Genomic DNA, 21,379 nt, shown 5'->3' on the forward strand with positions numbered 1-21,379 from the left:
GGATAGAGGTTAAGGTCGCTCTCCTGTCCTAGGGGTGGGAAATTCCCCTAAAGGCGGAAGAATCAGCAATGATCAACTACATGAGGATGCAGAAGGCAATGGAAACCACTGCATTAAAGACACGTAACGTGTATCCACAGGACATGTGGCCTGTAATTGAAGAAGTGTCATGATGATCACTCCATTGGCAAAAGATTCCTGAATAGTTCCCCATTCGGATCTCCAGGAGGGGACTGCCAAGGGGGAGGTTACCGTGAGAAAAAGATTGAATAATCAACGAAAGGATAACGTTCTACGAGTCGGGGCGTGTAATGTCAGAAGCTTGAACGTGGTAGGGAAACTAGAAAATCTAAAAAGGGAAATGCAAAGGCTCAATCTAGATATAGTAGGGGTCAGTGAAGTGAAGTGGAAGGAAGACAAGGATTTCTGGTCAGATGAGTATCGGGTAATATCAACAGCAGCAGAAAATGGTATAACAGGTGTAGGATTCGTTATGAATAGGAAGGTAGGGCAGAGGGTGTGTTACTGTGAACAGTTCAGTGACCGGGTTGTTCTAATCAGAATCGACAGCAGACCAACACCGACAACGATAGTTCAGATATACATGCCGACGTCGCAAGCTGAAGATGAACAGATAGACACAGTGTATGAGGATATTGAAAGGGTAATGCAGTATGTAAAGGGGGACGAAAATTTAATAGTCATGGGCGACTGGAATGCAGTTGTAGGGGAAGGAGTAGAAGAAAAGGTTACAGGAGAATATGGGCTTGGGACAAGGAATGAAAGAGGAGAAAGACTAATTGAGTTCTGTAACAAGTTTCAGCTAGTAATAGCGAATACCCTGTTCAAGAATCACAAGAGGACGAGGTATACTTGGAAAAGGCCGGGAGATACGGGAAGATTTCAATTAGATTACATCATGGTCAGACAGAGATTCCGAAATCAGATACTGGATTGTAAGGCGTACCCAGGAGCAGATATAGACTCAGATCACAATATAGTAGTGATGAAGAGTAGGCTGAAGTTCAAGACATTAGTCAGGAAGAATCAATACGCAAAGAAGTGGGATACGTAAGTACTAAGGAATGACGAGATACGTTTGAAGTTCTCTGACGCTTTAGATACAGCAATAAGGAATAGCGCAGTAGACAGTACAGTTGAAGAGGAATGGACATCTCTAAAAAGAGCCATCACAGACGTTGGGGAGGAAAACATAGGTGCAAAGAAGGTAGCTGCGAAGAAACCATGGGTAACACAAGAAATACTTCAGTTGATTGATGAAAGAAGGAAGTACAAACAAGTTCCGGGAAAATCAGGAATACAGAAATACAAGTCGCTGAGGAATGAAAACAATAGGAAGTGCAGGGAAGCTAAGACGAAATGGCTGCAGGAAAAATGTGAAGACATCGAAAAAGATATGATTGTCGGAAGGACAGACTCAGCATACAGGAAAGTCAAAACAACCTTTGGTGACATTAAAAGCAACGGTGGTAACATTAAGAGTGTAACGGGAATTCCACTGTTAAATGCAGAGGAGAGAGCAGATAGGTGGAAAGAATACATTGAAAGCCTCTATAAGGGTGAAGATTTGTCTGATGTGATAGAAGAAGAAACAGGAGTCGATTTAGAAGAGATAGGGGATCCAGTATTAGAATCGGAATTTAAAAGAGCTTTGGAGGACTTACGGTCAACTAAGGCAGAAGGGATAGATAACATTCCATCAGAATTTATAAAATCATTCGGGGAAATGGCAACAAAACGACTATTCACGTTGGTGTGTAGAATATGAGTCTGGCGATAAACCATCTGACTTTCGGAAAAGCATCATCCACACAATTCCGAAGACGGAAAGAGCTGACAAGTGCGAGAATTATCGCCCAATCAGCTTAACAGCTAATGCATCGAAGCTGCTTACAAGAATAATATACAGAAGAATGGAAAAGAAAATTGAGAATGCGCTAGGTGACGATCAGTTTGGCTTTAGGGAAAGTAAAGGGACGTGTGAGGCAATTCTGACGTTACGGCTAATAATGGAAGCAAGGCTAAAGAAAAATCAAGACACTTTCATAGGATTTGTCGACCTGGAAGAAGCGTTCGACAATATAAAATGGTGCAAGCTGTTCGAGATTCTGAAAAAAGTAGGGGTAAGCTATATGGAGAGACGGGTCATATATAGTAGGGAATAATAAGAGTGGACGATCAAGAACGAAGTGCTCGTATTAAGAAGGGTGAAAGACAAGGCTGTAGCCTTTCGCCCCTACTCTTCAATCTGTACATGGAGGAAGCAATGATGGAAATAAAAGAAAGGTTCAGGAGTGGAATTAAAATACAAGGTGAAAGGATATCAATGATACGATTCGCTGATGACATCGCTATCCTGAGTGACAGTGAAGAAGAATTAAATGATCTAATCAGTACACAGTATGGTTTGAGAGTAAATCGGAGAAAGACGAAGGTAATGAGAAGTAGTAGAAATGAGAACAGCGAGAAACTTAACATCAGGATTGATGGTCACGAAGTCAATGAAGTTAAGGAATTCTGCTACCTAGGCAGTAAAATAACAAATGACGGACGCAGCAAGGAGGACATTAAAAGCAGACTCGCTATGGCAAAAAAGGCATTTCTGGCCAAGAGAATTCTACTAATATCAAATACCGGCCTTAATTTGAGGAAGAAATTTCTGAGGATGTACGTCTGGAGTACAGCATTGTATGGTAGTGAAACATGGACTGTGGGAAAACCGGAACAGAAGAGAATCGAAGCATTTGAGATGTGGTGCTATAGAAGAATGTTGAAAATTAGGTGGACTGATAAGGTAAGGAATGAGGAGGTTCTACGCAGAATCGGAGAGGAAAGGAATATGTGGAAAACACTGATAAGGAGAAGGGACAGGATGATAGGACATCCGCTAAGACATGAGGGAATGACTTCCATGGTACTAGAGGGAGCTGTAGAGGGCTAAAACTGTAGAGGAAGACAGAGATTGGAATACGTCAAGCAAATAATTGATGACGTGGGTTGCAAGTGGTACTCTGAGATGAAGAGGTTAGCACAGGAAAGGAATTCATGGCGGGCCGCATCAAACCAGTCAGCAGACTGATGACAAAAAAAAAAAAAAAAAAAAAAAAAAAAAAAAAACTCATATGACGAGAAATCCTTGTCATCTTTCCATTTCACTTCACTGACCCCTACTATACCTAAATTGAACCTGTGTATTTCCTTTTTCAGATTTTCGAGCCTTGCTACCATGTTCAGGCTTCTGACATTCCACATCTCGGCTCATAGAACGGCATCCTTTCGTTGGTTATTCAATCTGTTTGTCTTCGTCACCTCCCCCTCGGAAGTCCCGTCCTGGAGATTCAGATGGGAAACTTGTCCTGCCAATGGGCAGATCATCTTGACAGTTTTTCAATTACAGGCCATATTCTCGGGGACTAGTCCTGAATCTTCTGCCAATGGGGAGAAGATCGTCACAGTTTTTCAATTACAGGGCACATTCCCTGTGGATGCACATTATTTACTGCAGCAGTTTCCATTGCTTTCAACCTCGTCATGCCTTAGATCATTGCTGATTCTTCCGCCTTTTGGGGGCAGTTTTTCACCATAAGAGAAAGAGAGGGACCTGAACTTCCGTCTGCTTCTTTGCCCTTTTCGACAAGGGCGTTGGTAGGATGAGGGTAATTTCTTATGCCAGAAGTGTTCGGCCACCATGGCTAATGGTTTTTAATTCAAAATTTAAGTAGTGGCGGCATTCGAACTCAGGGGCGAGGACTTTTTTTTACTAATGAAAGAAACTACTCATAGACCATTGCTACTATAAACTTCAATTATACTTCGGTTTGTAAACTGATCAAAGTTATTGGGTCACACATTAATTGGCATTAATACGGTGTGTCTCGACCGTTCGCCTTTATAATTCCTGGAACTTTGTTGGGGTACTGTCAGTGAGATGTCTGAAGGCCAGTGATGGAACAGCAGCCCCTGTTTCCTCACAAGCCGAAGCCAGAGCAGGTAGTGTGTTAGACGCTGTGGACTGGAGCGGAGCCAAAGTTCTAGCTCGTCCCTGAGTTGTTCCGTTGGCCTCAAGTCGGGACTTTGTAAAACCCAGTCTCTTTCAGAAATATGATTGTCCATAAAACACACTCCTTTATGACAGGGTACAATCTCATGATGATACAATCATCATCTCCCTATTGCTCCTTCACTATAAGCATTACAAAATTCTGTAAAATTGATTTTTACAGCACTCCACGATTACTGTTTGCTTAAGTGCAGTAATTGTACCACACCCTAAGCATGAAAGACACCCTTATGTCGTAACACACCCTCCTCCTTACTTCACTGCCGGCAGTACACGTGATGTCTTGTAACGTTTTCTAGGCGTTCGATAACCCAAACCCTTCCATCGGAATGCCACAGGACACGACGTGATACGCCATTCCAAATCGCTCGTTTGCTGTCATCCAATCTCCAGTGAGTGGCACAGTTATTATGTTAGCTGGACTCCTGGTAGTACTTTGGATCTGACGAGTAACTCCTTCTGGTAATTTCATGCAGTGTTTTACGACCTCGCTGCTCAGTATTCGACGGTTCCCGTCCGTCGGTGTATGAGGTGTGTTTGGTGCTGGCTTAGGTGTGGTCGTGTCTTCGCTTTTCCACTTCACGATCACGTGACCGACAGTCGACGTGGGAAGCCTTAGAAGAGTTGATGGGTCTGTTACTCAGGCGTCCACGTTTCAAGTCACTGGGCTCTCCAGCCCATCGATTCTACTGTTACTGCTTCTTCACTGACAACACATACCACCCGCCATCACTTACACTGGCGGGTCCGCTTCTCGTCACGTCTCACCGTAAAATCGGTAGTAAGGTGTGTCAGGATGCTTTTGATCATACTGTGTAAACGTACTAGATAAATTTTTGAGGAGGTGAAGCATTGCTGAGACGCACTGAGATGCACTCATGCTCATAAGTTAAGGATAATTGCAGAATGTGGTTCCACAAAACGTGACACTACACAAAAGTGGCGCTAATAGCATAAGCACATAGGGAACACACACGACACAGATCTGTAAGTCCACGCTATTGGTGATAACCGTCCCGAAACACACGTGCTACAAAACGCCACTGTTTCCTGCGCATGTACCCCGACATCAGTCTGGGATATGATCACCAGGCACACGTACACAGGCCGCACAACGGGTTTGCATATTCTGGATCAGGTGGTCGAGCAGCTGCTGGGATATAGCCTCCCATTCATGCATCAGTGCCTGTGGCTCTGGCTCTGAGCACTATGGGACTCAACTGCTGAGTTCATTAGTCTCCTAGAACTTAGAACTAGTTAAACCTAACTAACCTAAGGACATCACACACATCCATGCCCGAGGCAGGATTCGAACCTGCGACCGTAGCGGTCTCGCGGTTCCAGACTGCAGCGCCAGAACCGCGCGGCCACTTCGGCCGGCCACCAGTGCCTGTCGGAGCTCCTGAAGTGTCGTAGGGGTTTGAAGACGTGCAGTGATACGTCGACCGAGAGCATCCCAGACTTGCTCGATAGGGTTTAGGTCTGGAGAACAGGCAGGCCACTTCATTCGCCTGATATCTTTCAAGGTACTCTTCAACGATGGCAGCTCGGTAGGGCAGTGCGTTATGATCCATCAGGAGGAAGGTGGGACTTACTGCACCCTTGAAAAGGTGGACATACTGGTGCAAAACGACGTCCCGATACACCTGACCTGTTACAATTCCTCTGTGAAAGACATGCAGCGGTGTACGTGCTTCAATCATAATCCCACCGCACGCCATCAAACCACGACATCCATAGAGGTCCCTTTGAAGGACATTAAGGATTTGGTATCTGGTTCCTGGTTCATGCCAGATGAAAACCTGGCGAGAATCACTGTTCAAACTATGCCTGGACTCGTCCGTGAACATAACTTGGGAACACTGTTGCAATGACCATGTAGTGTATTCTTGACACCAGTCTTTAAGGGCTCTTCTGTGACCTGGAGTCAGTGGAATGCACCTTGCAGGTCTCAGGACGAATAAACCATGTCTGTTCAGTCGTCTATAGACAGTGTGTCTGGAGACAACTGTTCCAGTGGATGCGGTAAAGTCCCGAGCCAGGGTACCTGCAGTACTCCGTGGCCGTCGGTGGGCACTGTTGGTGAGATATCGGTCATCTTGTGGTCCTGTACACTGTGGACCTCCCGTACTGTAGTGCCTGGACACGTTTCCTGTCTGCTGGGATCGTTGCCATAATCGTGAGATCACACTTTGTGGCACACGGAGGGCCCGTGCTACGACCGGCTCTGTTTGACCAGTCGCCCTAGTACTCTATCCCTCATAACGTCATCAATACGTGTTCTTTGAGTCACCATTAGTACGTCTGAAAACGTCTGCACACTTACAAGAGGCACCGTTCGCCGACATGCGCCAACACACCTCTGCGTATGTGGACTGCTGCCAGCGCCACCGTGCGACTACCGCAGGTCAGATGCACCGCATGGAAGGTGATTTAAACCTGCAAAACGCCCACCAGAGCGTTGTTTCACCATGAATCAACATTATCCTTAATTTATGAGCATGAGTGTACATACATGCAAGTTTCATTCGAAAGGTATCCACAAATTGTCTATTAATGACATAATAAACAGAAGGTTTTTATCAGTAGCATCTAGCACCATGACAGCTCTGGAAGCGAATATGTAAATATTCGGCAGGCAAATCAGAAGGACTGCCTAATATCCGATGTATATCAGCGTAACTTTTCTACCGGAACAAAGTTGTTACACATACTATTTTGGATACCAGGTGGTTTTTGTCAGAAACAGTTTTAGCTACAGGTATCACTGAACTAGATAAGTTACCCGACTATAATGAACAAATAGGCGCAGTGCCGGTCAGACACAGTATTCTGTTTTTCGATCAATCAAGAAAATTAGAGAGATGCTATTCCCAGTAACAGAGTGCCTCGGTCTCACTATGTTGGAATTTAAACAGATTGCCGGCCGGGGTGGCCGAGCTGTTCTAGGCGCTACAGTCTGGAACCGTGCGACCGCTACGGTCGCAGGTGCGAATCCTGCCTCGGGCATGGATGTGTGTGATGTCCTTAGGTTAGTTAGGTTTAAGTAGTTCTAAGTTCTAGGGGACTGATGACCTCAGATGTTAAGTCCCGTAGTGCCCAGAGCCATTTGAACCAATTTAAACAGATTCCTTGTGAATGTGGTATCAGTTTTATTGGCGCCTCCATTGGAACGATTTCCAAAAGTTGTGCACAACACCGACGCTGTGTTGGAGACCGCGATTTCAAAAAATCTGCTGTTGTCGAACACATCTTGAATATATACACCGTTATTGGTACGGAATACCCACGCTAAGCTGTCTTTGATAGGAAGGACAGGTCAAAAGGATGATTGAACATTATTGCTGTTGTGAGCTTTCTATTTATTTTAACGGAACACACTAAGTTAGATTTACTAAACATCTGTAGAAAAAACACCTCCAGTGGTGCTAACTACTAAGAAATAGAATAATTTACAATCACATAACTATACAAGATTGATTAATAGCAAACAGATTAAATACAATAACAAAAACTGTAACAGTGATAATAAACAGCTAAAAATTCTTCCTCGAAAAAAGCTTTACGATTTGCAACCTAAAATAGAGTCCGTGACTAAGCATCATATAAAAAAATTACTATACCACCGGATAGCGGAAGTGCCGGAGGCACCTAAATGAAATAACCATACAAAACTAATTTTAAACATTGCATCCTAAACGGTACAAATACTAAGTGACAACCTTCAAAAAATTGTCATATCTGAAATCTCCTAGTGCTTCGCCCGTTCAAAAACCACCAGTGCGTACAAGGAGTAAGATTAATAACGATTCAGTTGGGAAAAAAAAGCAGAGCTGCAGTAAAGGCGCAGGCACAAATAAATACATTGACGTGCTATACAATCCAGTCTTGGAAAGGCGTAACGGGCTCGGAAACTTTAAGTGGTGCAGGACCAACCGCATCCGGCTGGCAGTTCGGTCGAGCGCGGACTTGGTTCCGCTTTCGGACGCTTCGCGTGCTCCACCAACCATGCAGATTTCACCCCAGTCCACCAAAAGAAACAAAATGGTAGCTCAAACCGAGAAATGCAAAATTTAGTACAGTAACTGCGCTAGGCCTCTACTATCTTCTGCGACCACGCGCAGGCTGCTCCACTTTCCATGTAGTTCCTGCGACCGCCAATTGCTGCTTCCCATCCAGCACTCCTGTGTCCTGTGTCGTACTCCTCCCCCACTTCCACCGAGGCCCCCCATTAACGAGCGCTGTGATTGGCTAGAGCGCTCCCGCCACTTCTTCGAGCCAACACACACTCACAAACATTTTGAAACACGTACAAAATACTCGATTTACATTTAAATAACTTGAAATTAAATAAATATTCCTATGGCTGGACCATAAACACGCTCTAACACACATTATTAAATATATAAACAAGTCAAATAAACATATATCAAAGGAGTAGACGTGGTCGTGCGGTAGCGTTCTCGCTTCCCACGCCCGGGTTCCCGGGTTCGATTCCCGGCGGGGTCAGGGATTTTCTCTGCCTCGTGATGGCTGGGTGTTGTGTGCTGTCCTTAGGTTAGTTAGGTTTAAGTAGTTCTAAGTTCTAGGGGACTTATGACCACAGCAGTTGAGTCCCATAGTGCTCAGAGCCATTTGAACCAAAGGAGTAGAAACAAAAGGTGGGTCAGAAGCCTAATGCCTCTATACTTTCTAAAACACAGTAAATATTTGGTTCAAATGGCTCTGAGCACTATGGGACTTAACTTCTGAGGCCATCAGTCCCCTAGAACTTAGAACTACTTAAACCTAACTAACCTAAGGACATCACACACATCCATGCCCGAGGCAGGATTCGAACCCGCAACTGTAGCAGTCGTGCGGTTCCAGACTGAAGCGCCTAGAACCGCTCGGCCACTCCGGCCGGCAGTAAATATTTAACCAATTTCTTCATTAATAGTATATATCGAATATAAATAAAGACATAGACGAATAAATATATTGATAAGAATGCTGCTACCGTTTCTTCGTCTATCTGTCGAGTACTTATGGCCTGACGCAATCAATAGTAATCGGTCACTTTGATCTCCAATAACTCATGTACTATTCAAGTTACATTCCTGTAATTTATACCAATTTAGGTTTACACTAACGGCCTTCGAAAGACATGTCGATCGACAAAATCGGATGAACCATTTGGATTTTGGAAATTCGTTGCTGGCTATTACTCGCATAATTTACAGTCAGGTACTAAACTTTAAACCAATAAAGATATTGAAAATCTGATTACGCTATCAGAATAGTTGTGCAAATAATGGTAATGTACATGTCTCTTTTTAAGGTATCATGATTCCTCTTGCGGTTATTAATTTCTACATGAACTGTGAGATACGTGCTATTATAGTTTAGCAAAGTCCGCCAACTTTGGCACTCCCGGCATACACATCTCATTCATTGACACAAAGCGCAGTCCTCGACACCTCGTCAACATGGAATTCTCAGCCACGCGGTCGGTGTGGACCACTTGCTGGGGCTGCCCCCCTTGCTCCCACCGATGCTCGGCACCACGCGGTTGCGGCCTGCCGAGAGGCCACGCCAACTCTGAACTTAGAATATTCTCAGGGGGCCACAACTCGCCCGTTACCTCACAATGGGTAAAAAACAAAAACCGCCACGCGCTAAATCCCAAGCTAACCCGATAGATTAGGTAACGAACCCCTGCCAAAGAGCAGACAGGGCATAGCCTTTTGAATAACACCACCCCCATCTGTAAGATAGTATAATGTTGATGCATTAAGTTGTTCTGAAACCGTTGCCGATATTCAAGACAATGAAAGCCGGTTAAAAGCTGTCAGCTATCTGGGGAAGTTAACTTTGCATTACTGAGCAACTGTTTCACCAGGTATCCAGTCTAGCTTACCAAATTCCCAACCAGACTAACATTAATTATAATCTTTTAATAGTCATCTTAAGACAACCGGTGATATATATATATATATATATATATATATATATATATATATATATATAAAGATAATTTAAATAAAAACAAATAAATCAGTTTATATTTGGACTTTTATTTTAACATTGATCATTGTTCTGTTAAAATTTCAGCATATTAAACTTGATTCATAACTAAACTGGTGCCTTATTTAGGACTGTGAAAATCTGAGTTTGTAATCTTACGGAACACATCAAATATCGAGCCAAGATTGGGAGACTGCATACAACACTGCATTCACAAAATAACACACGAAGAACGTTGAAACATATGCAAGAGGAAATTAACCACAACCAACCGATTCAATATTCACCCAAAGAAGTTACGTTCGTAGCACAATCCTGTCCGTCATGAAATTACCACACACTGTTATACTAAATTCATACTTCTTCCCGAAAAGAATAGCTGAGGGCTACTTTGATGATTACGCCACATGCTTCACGTGGTCAACTTGGTTTACACAAAGAGTGTAACTCCACAATAATTTTGATAATTAAAATAAATTACATCGAAACGCAATTTACAAAAGAAAAACCTCTGACTGGTTACTGTCGTCTTACTATTAACCTGATGGGTAAAACAATTGCATAAGCACGTGGTACTGGTCTCACAAAGTACACCCCACGTGGGTTGAACATAAAGAAAAGTTGCTGTATTGAAAAATATTGTCAAGACGAGACATTATAATCTCACATACATTCGCATTTAAGATTGATCATCTTAGTTAGAGTTCAGGATCATCAACACGTGGTTCCACTTTACTCACAAAGTAGTGACAAAGCAACTACTGGAACATATTCTGAACTTCACACTCGAAATACACTGTGTTGCAATTTAAGATAACATTAGGTATTTTACATCCAAACCTGAAATAAAGGTGATTAAATTTTCTGTTAGGCTGAACTTAAGAAATCCATTGTCCTACGGACTTAGCAGACACGCGCTTAGCCAGAGATCTTACCACTTCGGACACTCACCGCGGACAGACTGCCGTGGTCCCTTCCTGAGGGGTGGCTCACAAATACCAACGGGAGTGATCTATACCAACATGACAAGGGACAGACAGGACCATACCAAGATAGAAACCCCTTTGCTTTTAGAAAGCGTAGCTACCTGTTCCGACGTTGGTCCTACTGTTCTCTAGCAGAAAGGCTACCATCCAGCATGCAACTAGAAATAAATTTGCTCATTCATTCTTTCACACAGAAGGGTAGGGGGATGACAGTATCTTATCATATACAGTATATAAAAGAAAGCGGATCTAGGTTCTGTATGAGACTGTGTGACATGAATTACATATAAACTGTGTTTTAAAGTGTAGTAGTGTGACAGATCGTTCTTGTTTATGTGTAAAAGTAAGGCATTCCACTGCTCAGTCTCCTCCCAGATAGAGTCAGAAACACCAAAGTAAATTTAGAAGAGGAATTTATGCCGTAATAATTAAGATTAACAAGCCCCATCCTAACAAACATTAAAAAAAAAAGACACAAACTTGGTAGTATAAGCACTCAATAAGACAACAGATGAAGTTGTGCGCATGAAATTGTGCACTCCAGTAATAGTACATGCAGGACGTGGCACGTGAAATCGCTCAAAAACTGTTCAAATGGCTCTCAACACTATGGGACTTAACATCTGAGGTCATCGGTCCCCTTGACTTACAACTACTTAAACCTAACTAAGGACATCACACACAGCCATGCCTGTGGCACGACTCGAACCTGTGACCGTAGCAGCAGCGCCGTTCCGGACTGAAGCGCCTAGAACCGTTCGGTCACAGCGGCTGGCCACGTGAAATGAACATACTTAATATATAAACGCGTTTCACCACAAATCCGATGCCTTACAGCAGTCAACTAGGCACTTGACACTCAGATTGGAGCATTAAATAAACAAATTTAGTAAGTTTATAGGAAAGGGGACACAACTTTCCTGCCTAGAGACAGAAACGGGATCAGTAACCAGAAGCCTGTTATGGAAACGAACGTGAACATCAAACAAATAATAATGAGAAAACTACCGAACTAAACAGTCACAGGAAATGGCAATTGTACCTATCGCTAATGTCGGTGTTTGGCTCACTCGCATCCGATACACGAAATCGGGCGCTCCCCAGACGTATCTGTGCAACAGCGTGGTGCCGACACACAACTTCAACACAACGGCGGTCCGCCGTCCGCCTCCATGTCTGGTCGATCGCTGAAGCGCACAACACGCTCCTTGCGTCGGTACGCCCCCCACACGTCCAAAGGCTTGCAGCCGGCCGCAACCGAGGTAGTAAGATATATATAGTAACTGTTCTCGAAAGAACATATACCATTGATGATCGTGCAGCTTGACTAGTATAAATGTTAGTTAATTGAAACCCTCAGCTGCCGACAGGTGTTGTTGATATACCTCGATGGGGACAGCTGAAAATGTGTGCCCAGACCGGGACTCGACCGCGGGATCTCCTGCTTACAAGGCAGACGCTCTGCCCATCTGAGCCATCAAGTACAGATATAAATACCGCGACTCTAGGGACTTAACCCTGGCACGCATCCCATGAGACCCACATTCCCAACCGTTCACAATCTACGTAAGTAATGTACCTAATAGATTTTTTGCCCATCTACTCATTACTCGCGCACACTAAGGTGACGACGGCAGTCGACAACGACCAATTGCGCTCGCGTATTCAAAACATGTCACGCCACTGCGCGGAAGCCCACATAAGCGGAATTTTGCTGTACTCAGTAGCGAGAAAGAGCGTGATTCGGACATTCAAAGAAGCTCTGATCCCACCTGAAAAATTCTCCGCATTTGGGACGGAACGTTGGGTTTTAAGATGAAATCCATTCGACCACGGCATAAAAAACGGACCATTTAATTAATAGCGTGTCATTTATCGCATACTTTCACCAGTTTCAGTTTCATGTATTAGTTATGATGACATAATCCATACAAAAATGTTCCTTCTCTTGTGGCTTAATTACGCCCTTCTCTAAATTAGTGTAAACCCTATCTACTTTTGACCGTAAATTTATCATGAACCGTCATCCATGATAACACACCAATATAATGTGACAGCCTTCCTTTTAAATTATCTTGTTGTTGTTGTGGTCTTCACTCCAGAGACTGGTTTGATGCAGCTCTCCATGCTACTCTATCCTGTGCAAGCTTCTTCATCACCCAGTACCTCCTACAACCTACATCCTTCTGAATCTGCTTAGTGTATTCATCTCTTGGTCTCCCTCTGCGATTTTTACCCTCCACGCTGCCCTCCAGTACAAAATTGGTGATCCCTTGATGCGTCAGAAATTTTCCTGCCAACCGATGACTTCTTCTAGTCAAGTTGTGCCACAAATTTCTTTTCTCCCCAATTCTATTCAATACCTCCTCATTAGTTATATGGCCTACCCATCTAATCTTCAGCATTCTTCTGTAGCACCACATTTCTAAATCTTGTATTTTCTTCTTGTCTAAACTATTTATCGTCCATGTTTCACTTCCATACATGGCTACATTCCACACAAATACTTTCAGAAACGACTTCATGACATTTAAATCTATACTCGATGTTAACAAATTTTTCTTCTTCAGAAACGCTTTCCTTGCCATTGCCAGTCTACATTTTATATCTTCTCTACTTCGACCATGATCAGTTATTTTGCTCCCCTTTACTACTTTAAGTGCCTCATTTCCAAATCTAATTCCCTCAGCATCACCCGACTTAATTCGACTACATTCCATTATCCTCGTTTTGCTTTTTTTGATGTTCATCTTATATCCTCCATTCAAGACAGTGTCCATTCCGTTCAACTGCTCTTCCAGATCCTTTGCTGCCTCTGACAGAATTACAATGTCATCGGCGAACCTCAAAGCTTTGATTTCTTCTCCATGGATTTTAATTCCTACTCCGAATTTTTCTGTTGTTTCCTTTACTGCTTGTTCAATATAAACTATAGTATTATTCGAATCTCTTCAGTTGACTACCAGTATTTCCAGATTCGGTCAATTTTCATCGTATATTTCAGCGTATCAAAAATTAACGTCTATTCACACTATCGAGCTAAGTAGCGGACTGGAATCTCACTCGGGAGGACGTTGGTTCAAATTCCTGCCCGCCCATCCAGATTTAGATTTACCGTGATTTCCCTAAATCGCTCCACACACAAGACAGGACGGTTCCTTCGACTAGAAACGGCCGATTTCCTTTCTCATCCTCCCTTAATTCGAAATTGTACTCGGCCTCTAATGATTTCAGCGTAGGCGGGACATTGAATCCTCTTCCCCTCACCTTTCTTTTAATTCGCGCTAGAGTATTCTAGAACACTATCTGGAAAGCCAGAGGCATTATTGTCGTTGCATATGTACTTACTGTCATTGCTAAGTTGAACTGAAGAATATTTGTTGCTAAACGAAGAAAATCTGTAATAGAGAAATTTATTTTTTTGTTACCTTATGAAAGTGCTTGGGAAAGAGCAATCAGATTGTACCACATAGTGAAAACGACAAAGAGGAAGAACTGCAAGCTGAAAAGCACGTACTGGGTGGTCCAGCAAGAAAAGGAACATGAAATCCATGGCGGAACACGTGAGGCAGTTTGCGCCCAATGTTCGACACGTGCCCAGCCAGATTTCTGCTGCCTGTGCCGGTTGGCTTCCCCCCTGCTACCACACTGCACATAAAAGTTTAGAATCAGACTGTAATCTTACCTTCCCACATGGCAGACTGTAATCTTACCCTCCCACACATCATTATTAAATTTTTCTTAGTTTCTTCAATATTTTCAAAAGCTTCGAGAGACGTAAAATACATAAAAGAAAACTTTTTACTTATCTTCATTTTCTCTTCATGTTGTTGGCTCGAATTCTTGCGGCTAGGGGTACATTCTTGCGGCTGAAATTTTCATTTAACGCTGTGGGCTCCTGATGACTAAATAACAGATGAAGATTTGCCTGTATATTTCTTGAATTTTATTCTTTGTCACATTATTAAACATCACACTGTTGTTACAATTTACACTTAATATTCCAAATTACATTGTTAAGCCTAGTTTACACGACGACATTCGGCTGCGCCACACGTTGCGTGGAATGTGTTGCACGCAAATGGTTTCATATTTGACTGCAGACACGGCGAAACCAGTATACACTTCAGTTTCGTCGTTTTGTGTGTTCCTGACCCGTGTCTGAAACGAAAGTTTTTGCAGCTGCACGTCGCACGAATAGTGATGGGGTTAAAGCTTGTCTGGAATCGCTGCATAAGAAAAAAAATAAGAAACGTCTTTCGATTCGTGACTGGATGAAGGAAAGACCTCAGCTCGGTTGCTTAGCATCCTTGCTGAAATAATTTGTAATGGAAGACCCAAGAAGTTCTTTTAATTACCTTAGAATGTCACGAGAACTGTTCACGTTTCTTCTAAATAGATTTCATTATGCGATAAGGAATAAAGATACTGTAATGCATTATGCAGTGTCGCTAGAACTGAAATTACATACCTCATTGCGTGCATTGCAATAGAGAACACTCGGCATGCTATATGATGCGGTTTTAGTTGGTGATGACGCTTTATCATTAACACCAATAATTATTTACATTAACAGTAATAATTATTAACATTAACAGCAGTAATTATTCGAAGAAGGCTGAATTAAGAAGAGAATGGTTTGCAAACTACTGTATTGAACATAGATCTGTACAGTGGCAATATTTCAAAATTCAAACATATGTGAATGGGGAGCACTGCTGCGACGTTTTAAATAGGTGAATATTGATTTGTGTAGCCTTCCCTCCTGTCAACAAAATTCCTTAAATAAAAAAAAGTGGGCCAACTCGAACTATGGGATTTGAGTCTTGTAGACAAGAGCATTTGCACAGCTAGAATTACATTTGCTTGTATTTTTTCTTAATTCAGTTGTATATGTGCTCCTAATTCAATAAATTTTGCCCTGCAGCTCAGATATTGTCAAACTATCTGTGCTCTGATCGCACGTGAAGGTCCCAGAAGCAGCAATATGTTGCTTATTTTTGTAATCAGCATCACTGAAATCCCACAAACATCTATGCAAAGCATAGATATCCAAATAGCGAACATTATTCTCCGTTCCTCACTGCATATTTCTACACTCTACGAACACACATAACCTCAAAACTCATGCAACTAGCGTCGCCAAAGTTGGAATACACCGAAAGTATTTAGTTTCACCTAAGACATGCGCAGTGGTCGGTAGCACAGTTGCCTGTAACCTAGTGTCGTCGTGCAAACTAGGCTTTATTGTCGATCATATACTCACACTAACATTCTGCGGTACTTACAATATTCCAAAGAGTTTACGAAGTGAAAGAGCTAGCAAACTTTCTTGACAAAAGGAGAATCATCACCAAGTTATAACATTATTTATAAAATGAATCCAGAAATAAATTTAATAATTAATTTTAAGTATGCCAGATTTCTAATTTCAAATATTTCTAAAACAATAATAATTTTTAACCGTTAATACATACTGATTGTAACAAATTAATTTAAACCTGAAATATAATACATCATGTACAAAATCAAACGAAATTCTTTCAGTGAAACAGCCGAGAATGTTCATTTATACAAGAATCGACAATATACATGGTTTCGGTTAAGTCTACAAAAAAAAGATAGTGTTAGAGGAGGATGCCCCATCACAAGACGGAACATTTTTGCTTAAAACTGGGGCTGGTAGAATTTCGCTGCAGCGTTCCTTAACATTCGGGAATGATACCAATACAGTCCGTGGAATATCAGTTCTGCAGAAGAACACGCAGACATTTATTGGAGTAAATAGCGATTCGAGAATGGCAAAGGGAGACCATTGCTTTCCTAAGGCTAGATTGCTTTCAGCAACGAACACGGCGTTCCGTGGCGTGCGCCCGCTTCTATACAACCGACTTCTATCGTTTCCGTCATTTAATAAGCCCTCCACTCCCGAGAGTGCTCCGAGGTACTTGAATTTTATTAAATTTCCAATCTTGCTAACTTCTGGCGGGCAATCACGGACGCCGTCTTCGCTAACTGCCCCACAGCCTCAAAATATGCAGTATTTTCATTTTCTCAGTCAGGGAAAGCATTGCGATTCTTTCTTCTTGAGTGCGTCTCCTTATAATACTTAAAAACCACCTTTTGCTTCGATGTAAGCTCAGTACCGACACAAATTATTTATTTATAGTCATCTACAAGCAGAGGCTTTCAGAGAAACTATAATTTGTCAGATGCAGAAGCCAGGCAGCCCACACTTGATTTTTTATTCAGGCTTTGCATGTTTTGTCTTGGAAAAGCCTCCACGTAACACTGTTTGGTTAGTACTTCGAAGATGAGACGCGAGTACTTGTTAAAACGTTTTCCATTTGTGTTATCTGCTAATTTTTTCTCGTAAATTTAAAAGTCAGCTGTTAGGTACAAAAGAGTCGGACACGTTGCGGTAACATTTTTTCAGTACTCAAATAAAGGCAGAAAAATTTTTGATTTGTTTGCCATTTCCTGAAGTGTGTGAGACCGTTCAACACCCTTAGAATCAGTGGTTCATGCAAATTAAAAAAGATCTACAAATAGCGCAAAGTAGGAGTCTAATTTTAACTACTTTGTACGCTGAATTCTTTTTTCTCAATTCATTAAACTGCAGAATCTGATACTGTTGAACATACAGAAATATTTAGCGTTTTTCACATTTATTTTCTTTGTCTCACCAACTCAAGTACAACCAATGTACCCATCCACGGAACATTGAATTCATATGTTCCCTTTTGAATTTATAAAACAGTAAGGATAAACATCTAACGATATAAAACACGAAGATCACAGCAGCACAAATATTTCTCACTCAAAATTGTTGTTACACTTAATGTTATCATATTTGCTTGCTCGTAAAGCGTTCGCCATGGCATATGCGACTTTCGTAATTGAATTATGCCTGTACACATTCCCAGTGGAAACGGAAGTTTATTAATGTCATTCAACTGTGTTTTCCGGCGGATGTGGCCGAGCGGTTCTAGGCGCTTCAGTCCATAACCGCGCTGCTGCTAAGGTCGCATTTTAGAAAAAATGACAGAGGTAGAGTACAAATTACTGATGTACCCAGACCGTACACCAAACGGAGAACATGTGATGTGATATAGTCGTGAAAACAGCAGACAGCTACTTTCGAGTTTATGCTTGTTATTCCGAGAGAATATGTCTTTTCAGTTGAAATTACCACTATAAGTTGCTTTTGGAATGACCAGAAATAAAATCCAAGGCAAAAACTCAAAGTTGCCTGTGTACATTTCGTAAAACCGTGATTTTCTCGTGGACAACTGCATACGACGTTCCCACCTGTATCGAACCCACAAAATCTTTACATCCTTGCAAAAGAAGGCAAGAACCAAAACGTTATTTACAGAATTCTGTACAGTTCAGATCGTGAATATTTTTTTACTAAGATGCGACAGATGGAAAAATGATAGAAACGAGCTCCAAATATATTTTTAAGAGCCACAGTTCAGCTGTTATATATTTGAAAAATGTCACGTTACCGCCTTTAGCTGCTGGTAAAATACAACCAGTTTCAGTCGTCTAACCGTTCAGTCAACGTCGATTATAATTTTAACATGAATAAGTACGCTCCGTAGCACAGTTTCTATAGACTGACGATGTAATTTATATTACGATATGATAACAGTGTATTATTCGCGGTTTTATCACTTGACGGTAACAAGTTTATATTTCACCTAACGTGATGCTGTGAATGCTTTTACGAACGTGATTATGGTCAGACAACTGAATCTAGCGGTATAAATAAAGTACTTTACCAACAGCTCAAGTAGGTAATATACCATTTTTCAGAAACTCGTTCATTATGTACCTGCTCACGGGCATTACATGCATTTATACATACACATATACACATCTGCACCGCTATATAGCAGAAGTTTATAAATTACTAACTCAATTACTCACCACAACAAAACTAGTGACTGGCGAGCGCAGTCGCAGGTAACGGCTAGTATGCCGTAAAGCAGGGCTTCACAACATACGTGCTCGCGGAGCAAGCTGTGAGCAGCAAGGCGCGAGCACGGAGCAGCGCGAGCACGCTACCCCCAATACCGGACCAGAGCGGAGAGTGGGGAGAGTCACGTGGGGCACACAACAGCTGCCGCCAGTCAATGTAAATCCGCGGCCACCTGCAGGGATATCACTCACGAATTATTACTGCGACAAATGAAACAAATAAAGGAGAATGTACACGTGCCACATAATTTTATTAGCTTAGTGTATGCCTCTACATTCGCATTAATTTGTGAACTGTTACAAAATAAAAGGTGTCACTGAAGTGTGGGATTATCGGTTATCTTGTACTCTTTGCCCTTTACAATTGCGTCTATGTTCGGAGTAATTGTTCTTGTGCATTTTAGGCACAGCGTGCAGTTTAAATTTCGATCAGACAACGCGTTTCTCAGGCGCGTCTTGTTACATTTCATTGCAGAGAACAGTTGTTCACAAACATACGTGGAACCGAACATTGATATTATTGTAGCCGCCAGTTTGTGCAAACGAGGAAATCTATCCTGAGGGAAGTGTCTGTAGAATTCCAAAATGTTTTTCTCGTTCTGAAATTTGTCTCTGTATTCTCTGTCCCACTGCAGGTCAATAATTTCCTGCTGCAGCTCAGGACGAATCTCTTAAATATTCGCTGAATATGGAGAGAACAGATGAAAATCACTGTCTAGTGCTGTCAGATCTTGAAAGCGCTGATCAACTAAACTATGTGAATAACGTTCACAGTCTTTGTGAACATCTTGCATGGATGATAATTTAGGAAAATGAGCTAGGTTTCCTGTTTACAGCTGACTCACCCAAAGTGTCAATTTCATTTTAAAATTTCGTATTCGATCTATGAAATGAGTAATTAGCAGATCTTTACCTTGTAGTAAAATGTTCAAAGCATTCAGATGGCTATTTAAATCTGCTAAGAACGCGAGATCACATTCAAACGTGCGCGCGCATTTCCCCTCCCTCCCCTCCCTCCCTACTCAGCGACCTTGCACCTGCTCGCGAGCACGTGCCTGAGCAGACGCGAGTACTCGCGCTCAAAACCGGCCAGTTGTTAAGCCCTGCCGTAAAGTGATAAGCAGCACTCCGTCATCAGGCCACATACGGCCCACCGGGACCATCCTACCGCCATGTCATCCTCAGATGGCGAAGCAGATAGGCGAGTGGTCAGCACACCGCTCTCCTGGTCCTTATGATGGTTTTCTTGACCGGAGCCGCTACTATTCGGTCGAGTAGCTCATCAGTTGGCATCACGAGGCTGAGTGCACCCCGAAAAATGGCAACAGCGCATGGCGGCCCGTATGGTCACCCATCCAAGTGCCGGCCACGCCCGACAGCGCTTAACTTCGGTGATCTGACGGGAACCGATGTAGCCACTGTGGCAAGGCCGTCGCCCATAAAGTGATGGCGGGCAGACAATTTTCCATTCTGAATTTTTCATTTGGACTTAGCATGCTATTCGTCACTTTGTCTTCGAGAGTCAGCGGTGTTCCCTTGCAGACTTCTTGTCCTAATTTTCACACAGATAGAAGGTCAGACGTGTTGAGCCTTGCGAGTGTGCCGGCCGTTTTGCGTTCACCAAACAACGGACGAAGGACCTCCATACTATCTGTTCAAAGAGAATGGGCGGATCATCCGTAATGTTACTGCCACACGGGTTGCCTTATGTCCGGTGGGTTGTCTTCCAGACACGGCAGCATATCTGCCTGGAACTGTTAAAGCTGTTTAGAGACCCATCTGTAAAACAGGGACCAATCATGCGACTCTTGAAGAGTCCACCCACCATGTTGACAGACATGTTGACTGTATATGCGAGATTAATTTTTCACAATTTTTCGACAAAAATGTGTAATGTTTTCGGAGACTGATCGTGGAGGCTCGGTACGATCAGCATGCCGTTCAGCATACAGCCGCACCGTAGATCTAACAGTTCGGTAACATTATTCATAAACGAAAACAACATTCTTCTTGAGTTCAAAAATGGTTCAAATGGCTCTGAGCACTACGGGACTTAACATCTGAGGTCATCAGTCCCCTAGAACTTAGAACTACTTAAACCTAACTAACCTAAGGACATCACACACATCCATGCCCGAGGCAGGAGTCGAAACTGCGATCGTAGCAGTCTCGCGGTTCCGGACTGAAGCGCGTAGAACCGCACGGCCACCGCGCCCGGCATTCTTCTTGAGTGTCCTTGTTGTTGTTGTGCTCTTTAGCCCGAAGAATGGTTTGATGCAGCTCTCCGTGCGACTCTATCCTGTGCAAGCCTCTTCATCTC

At 42.7% G+C, this 21,379-nt stretch overlaps 1 pseudogene; it reads right to left on the reverse strand.

The window, feature by feature from the left end:
* Window positions 1-20,378: 20,378 nt before the first annotated feature.
* Window positions 20,379-20,496, reverse strand: LOC126211786 (5S ribosomal RNA; annotated as a pseudogene).
* Window positions 20,497-21,379: the final 883 nt, after the last annotated feature.

The sequence above is a fragment of the Schistocerca nitens genome, chromosome 1, assembly GCF_023898315.1.
Source record: "Schistocerca nitens isolate TAMUIC-IGC-003100 chromosome 1, iqSchNite1.1, whole genome shotgun sequence".
In the NCBI taxonomy this organism is placed as follows: Eukaryota; Metazoa; Arthropoda; class Insecta; order Orthoptera; family Acrididae; genus Schistocerca; species Schistocerca nitens.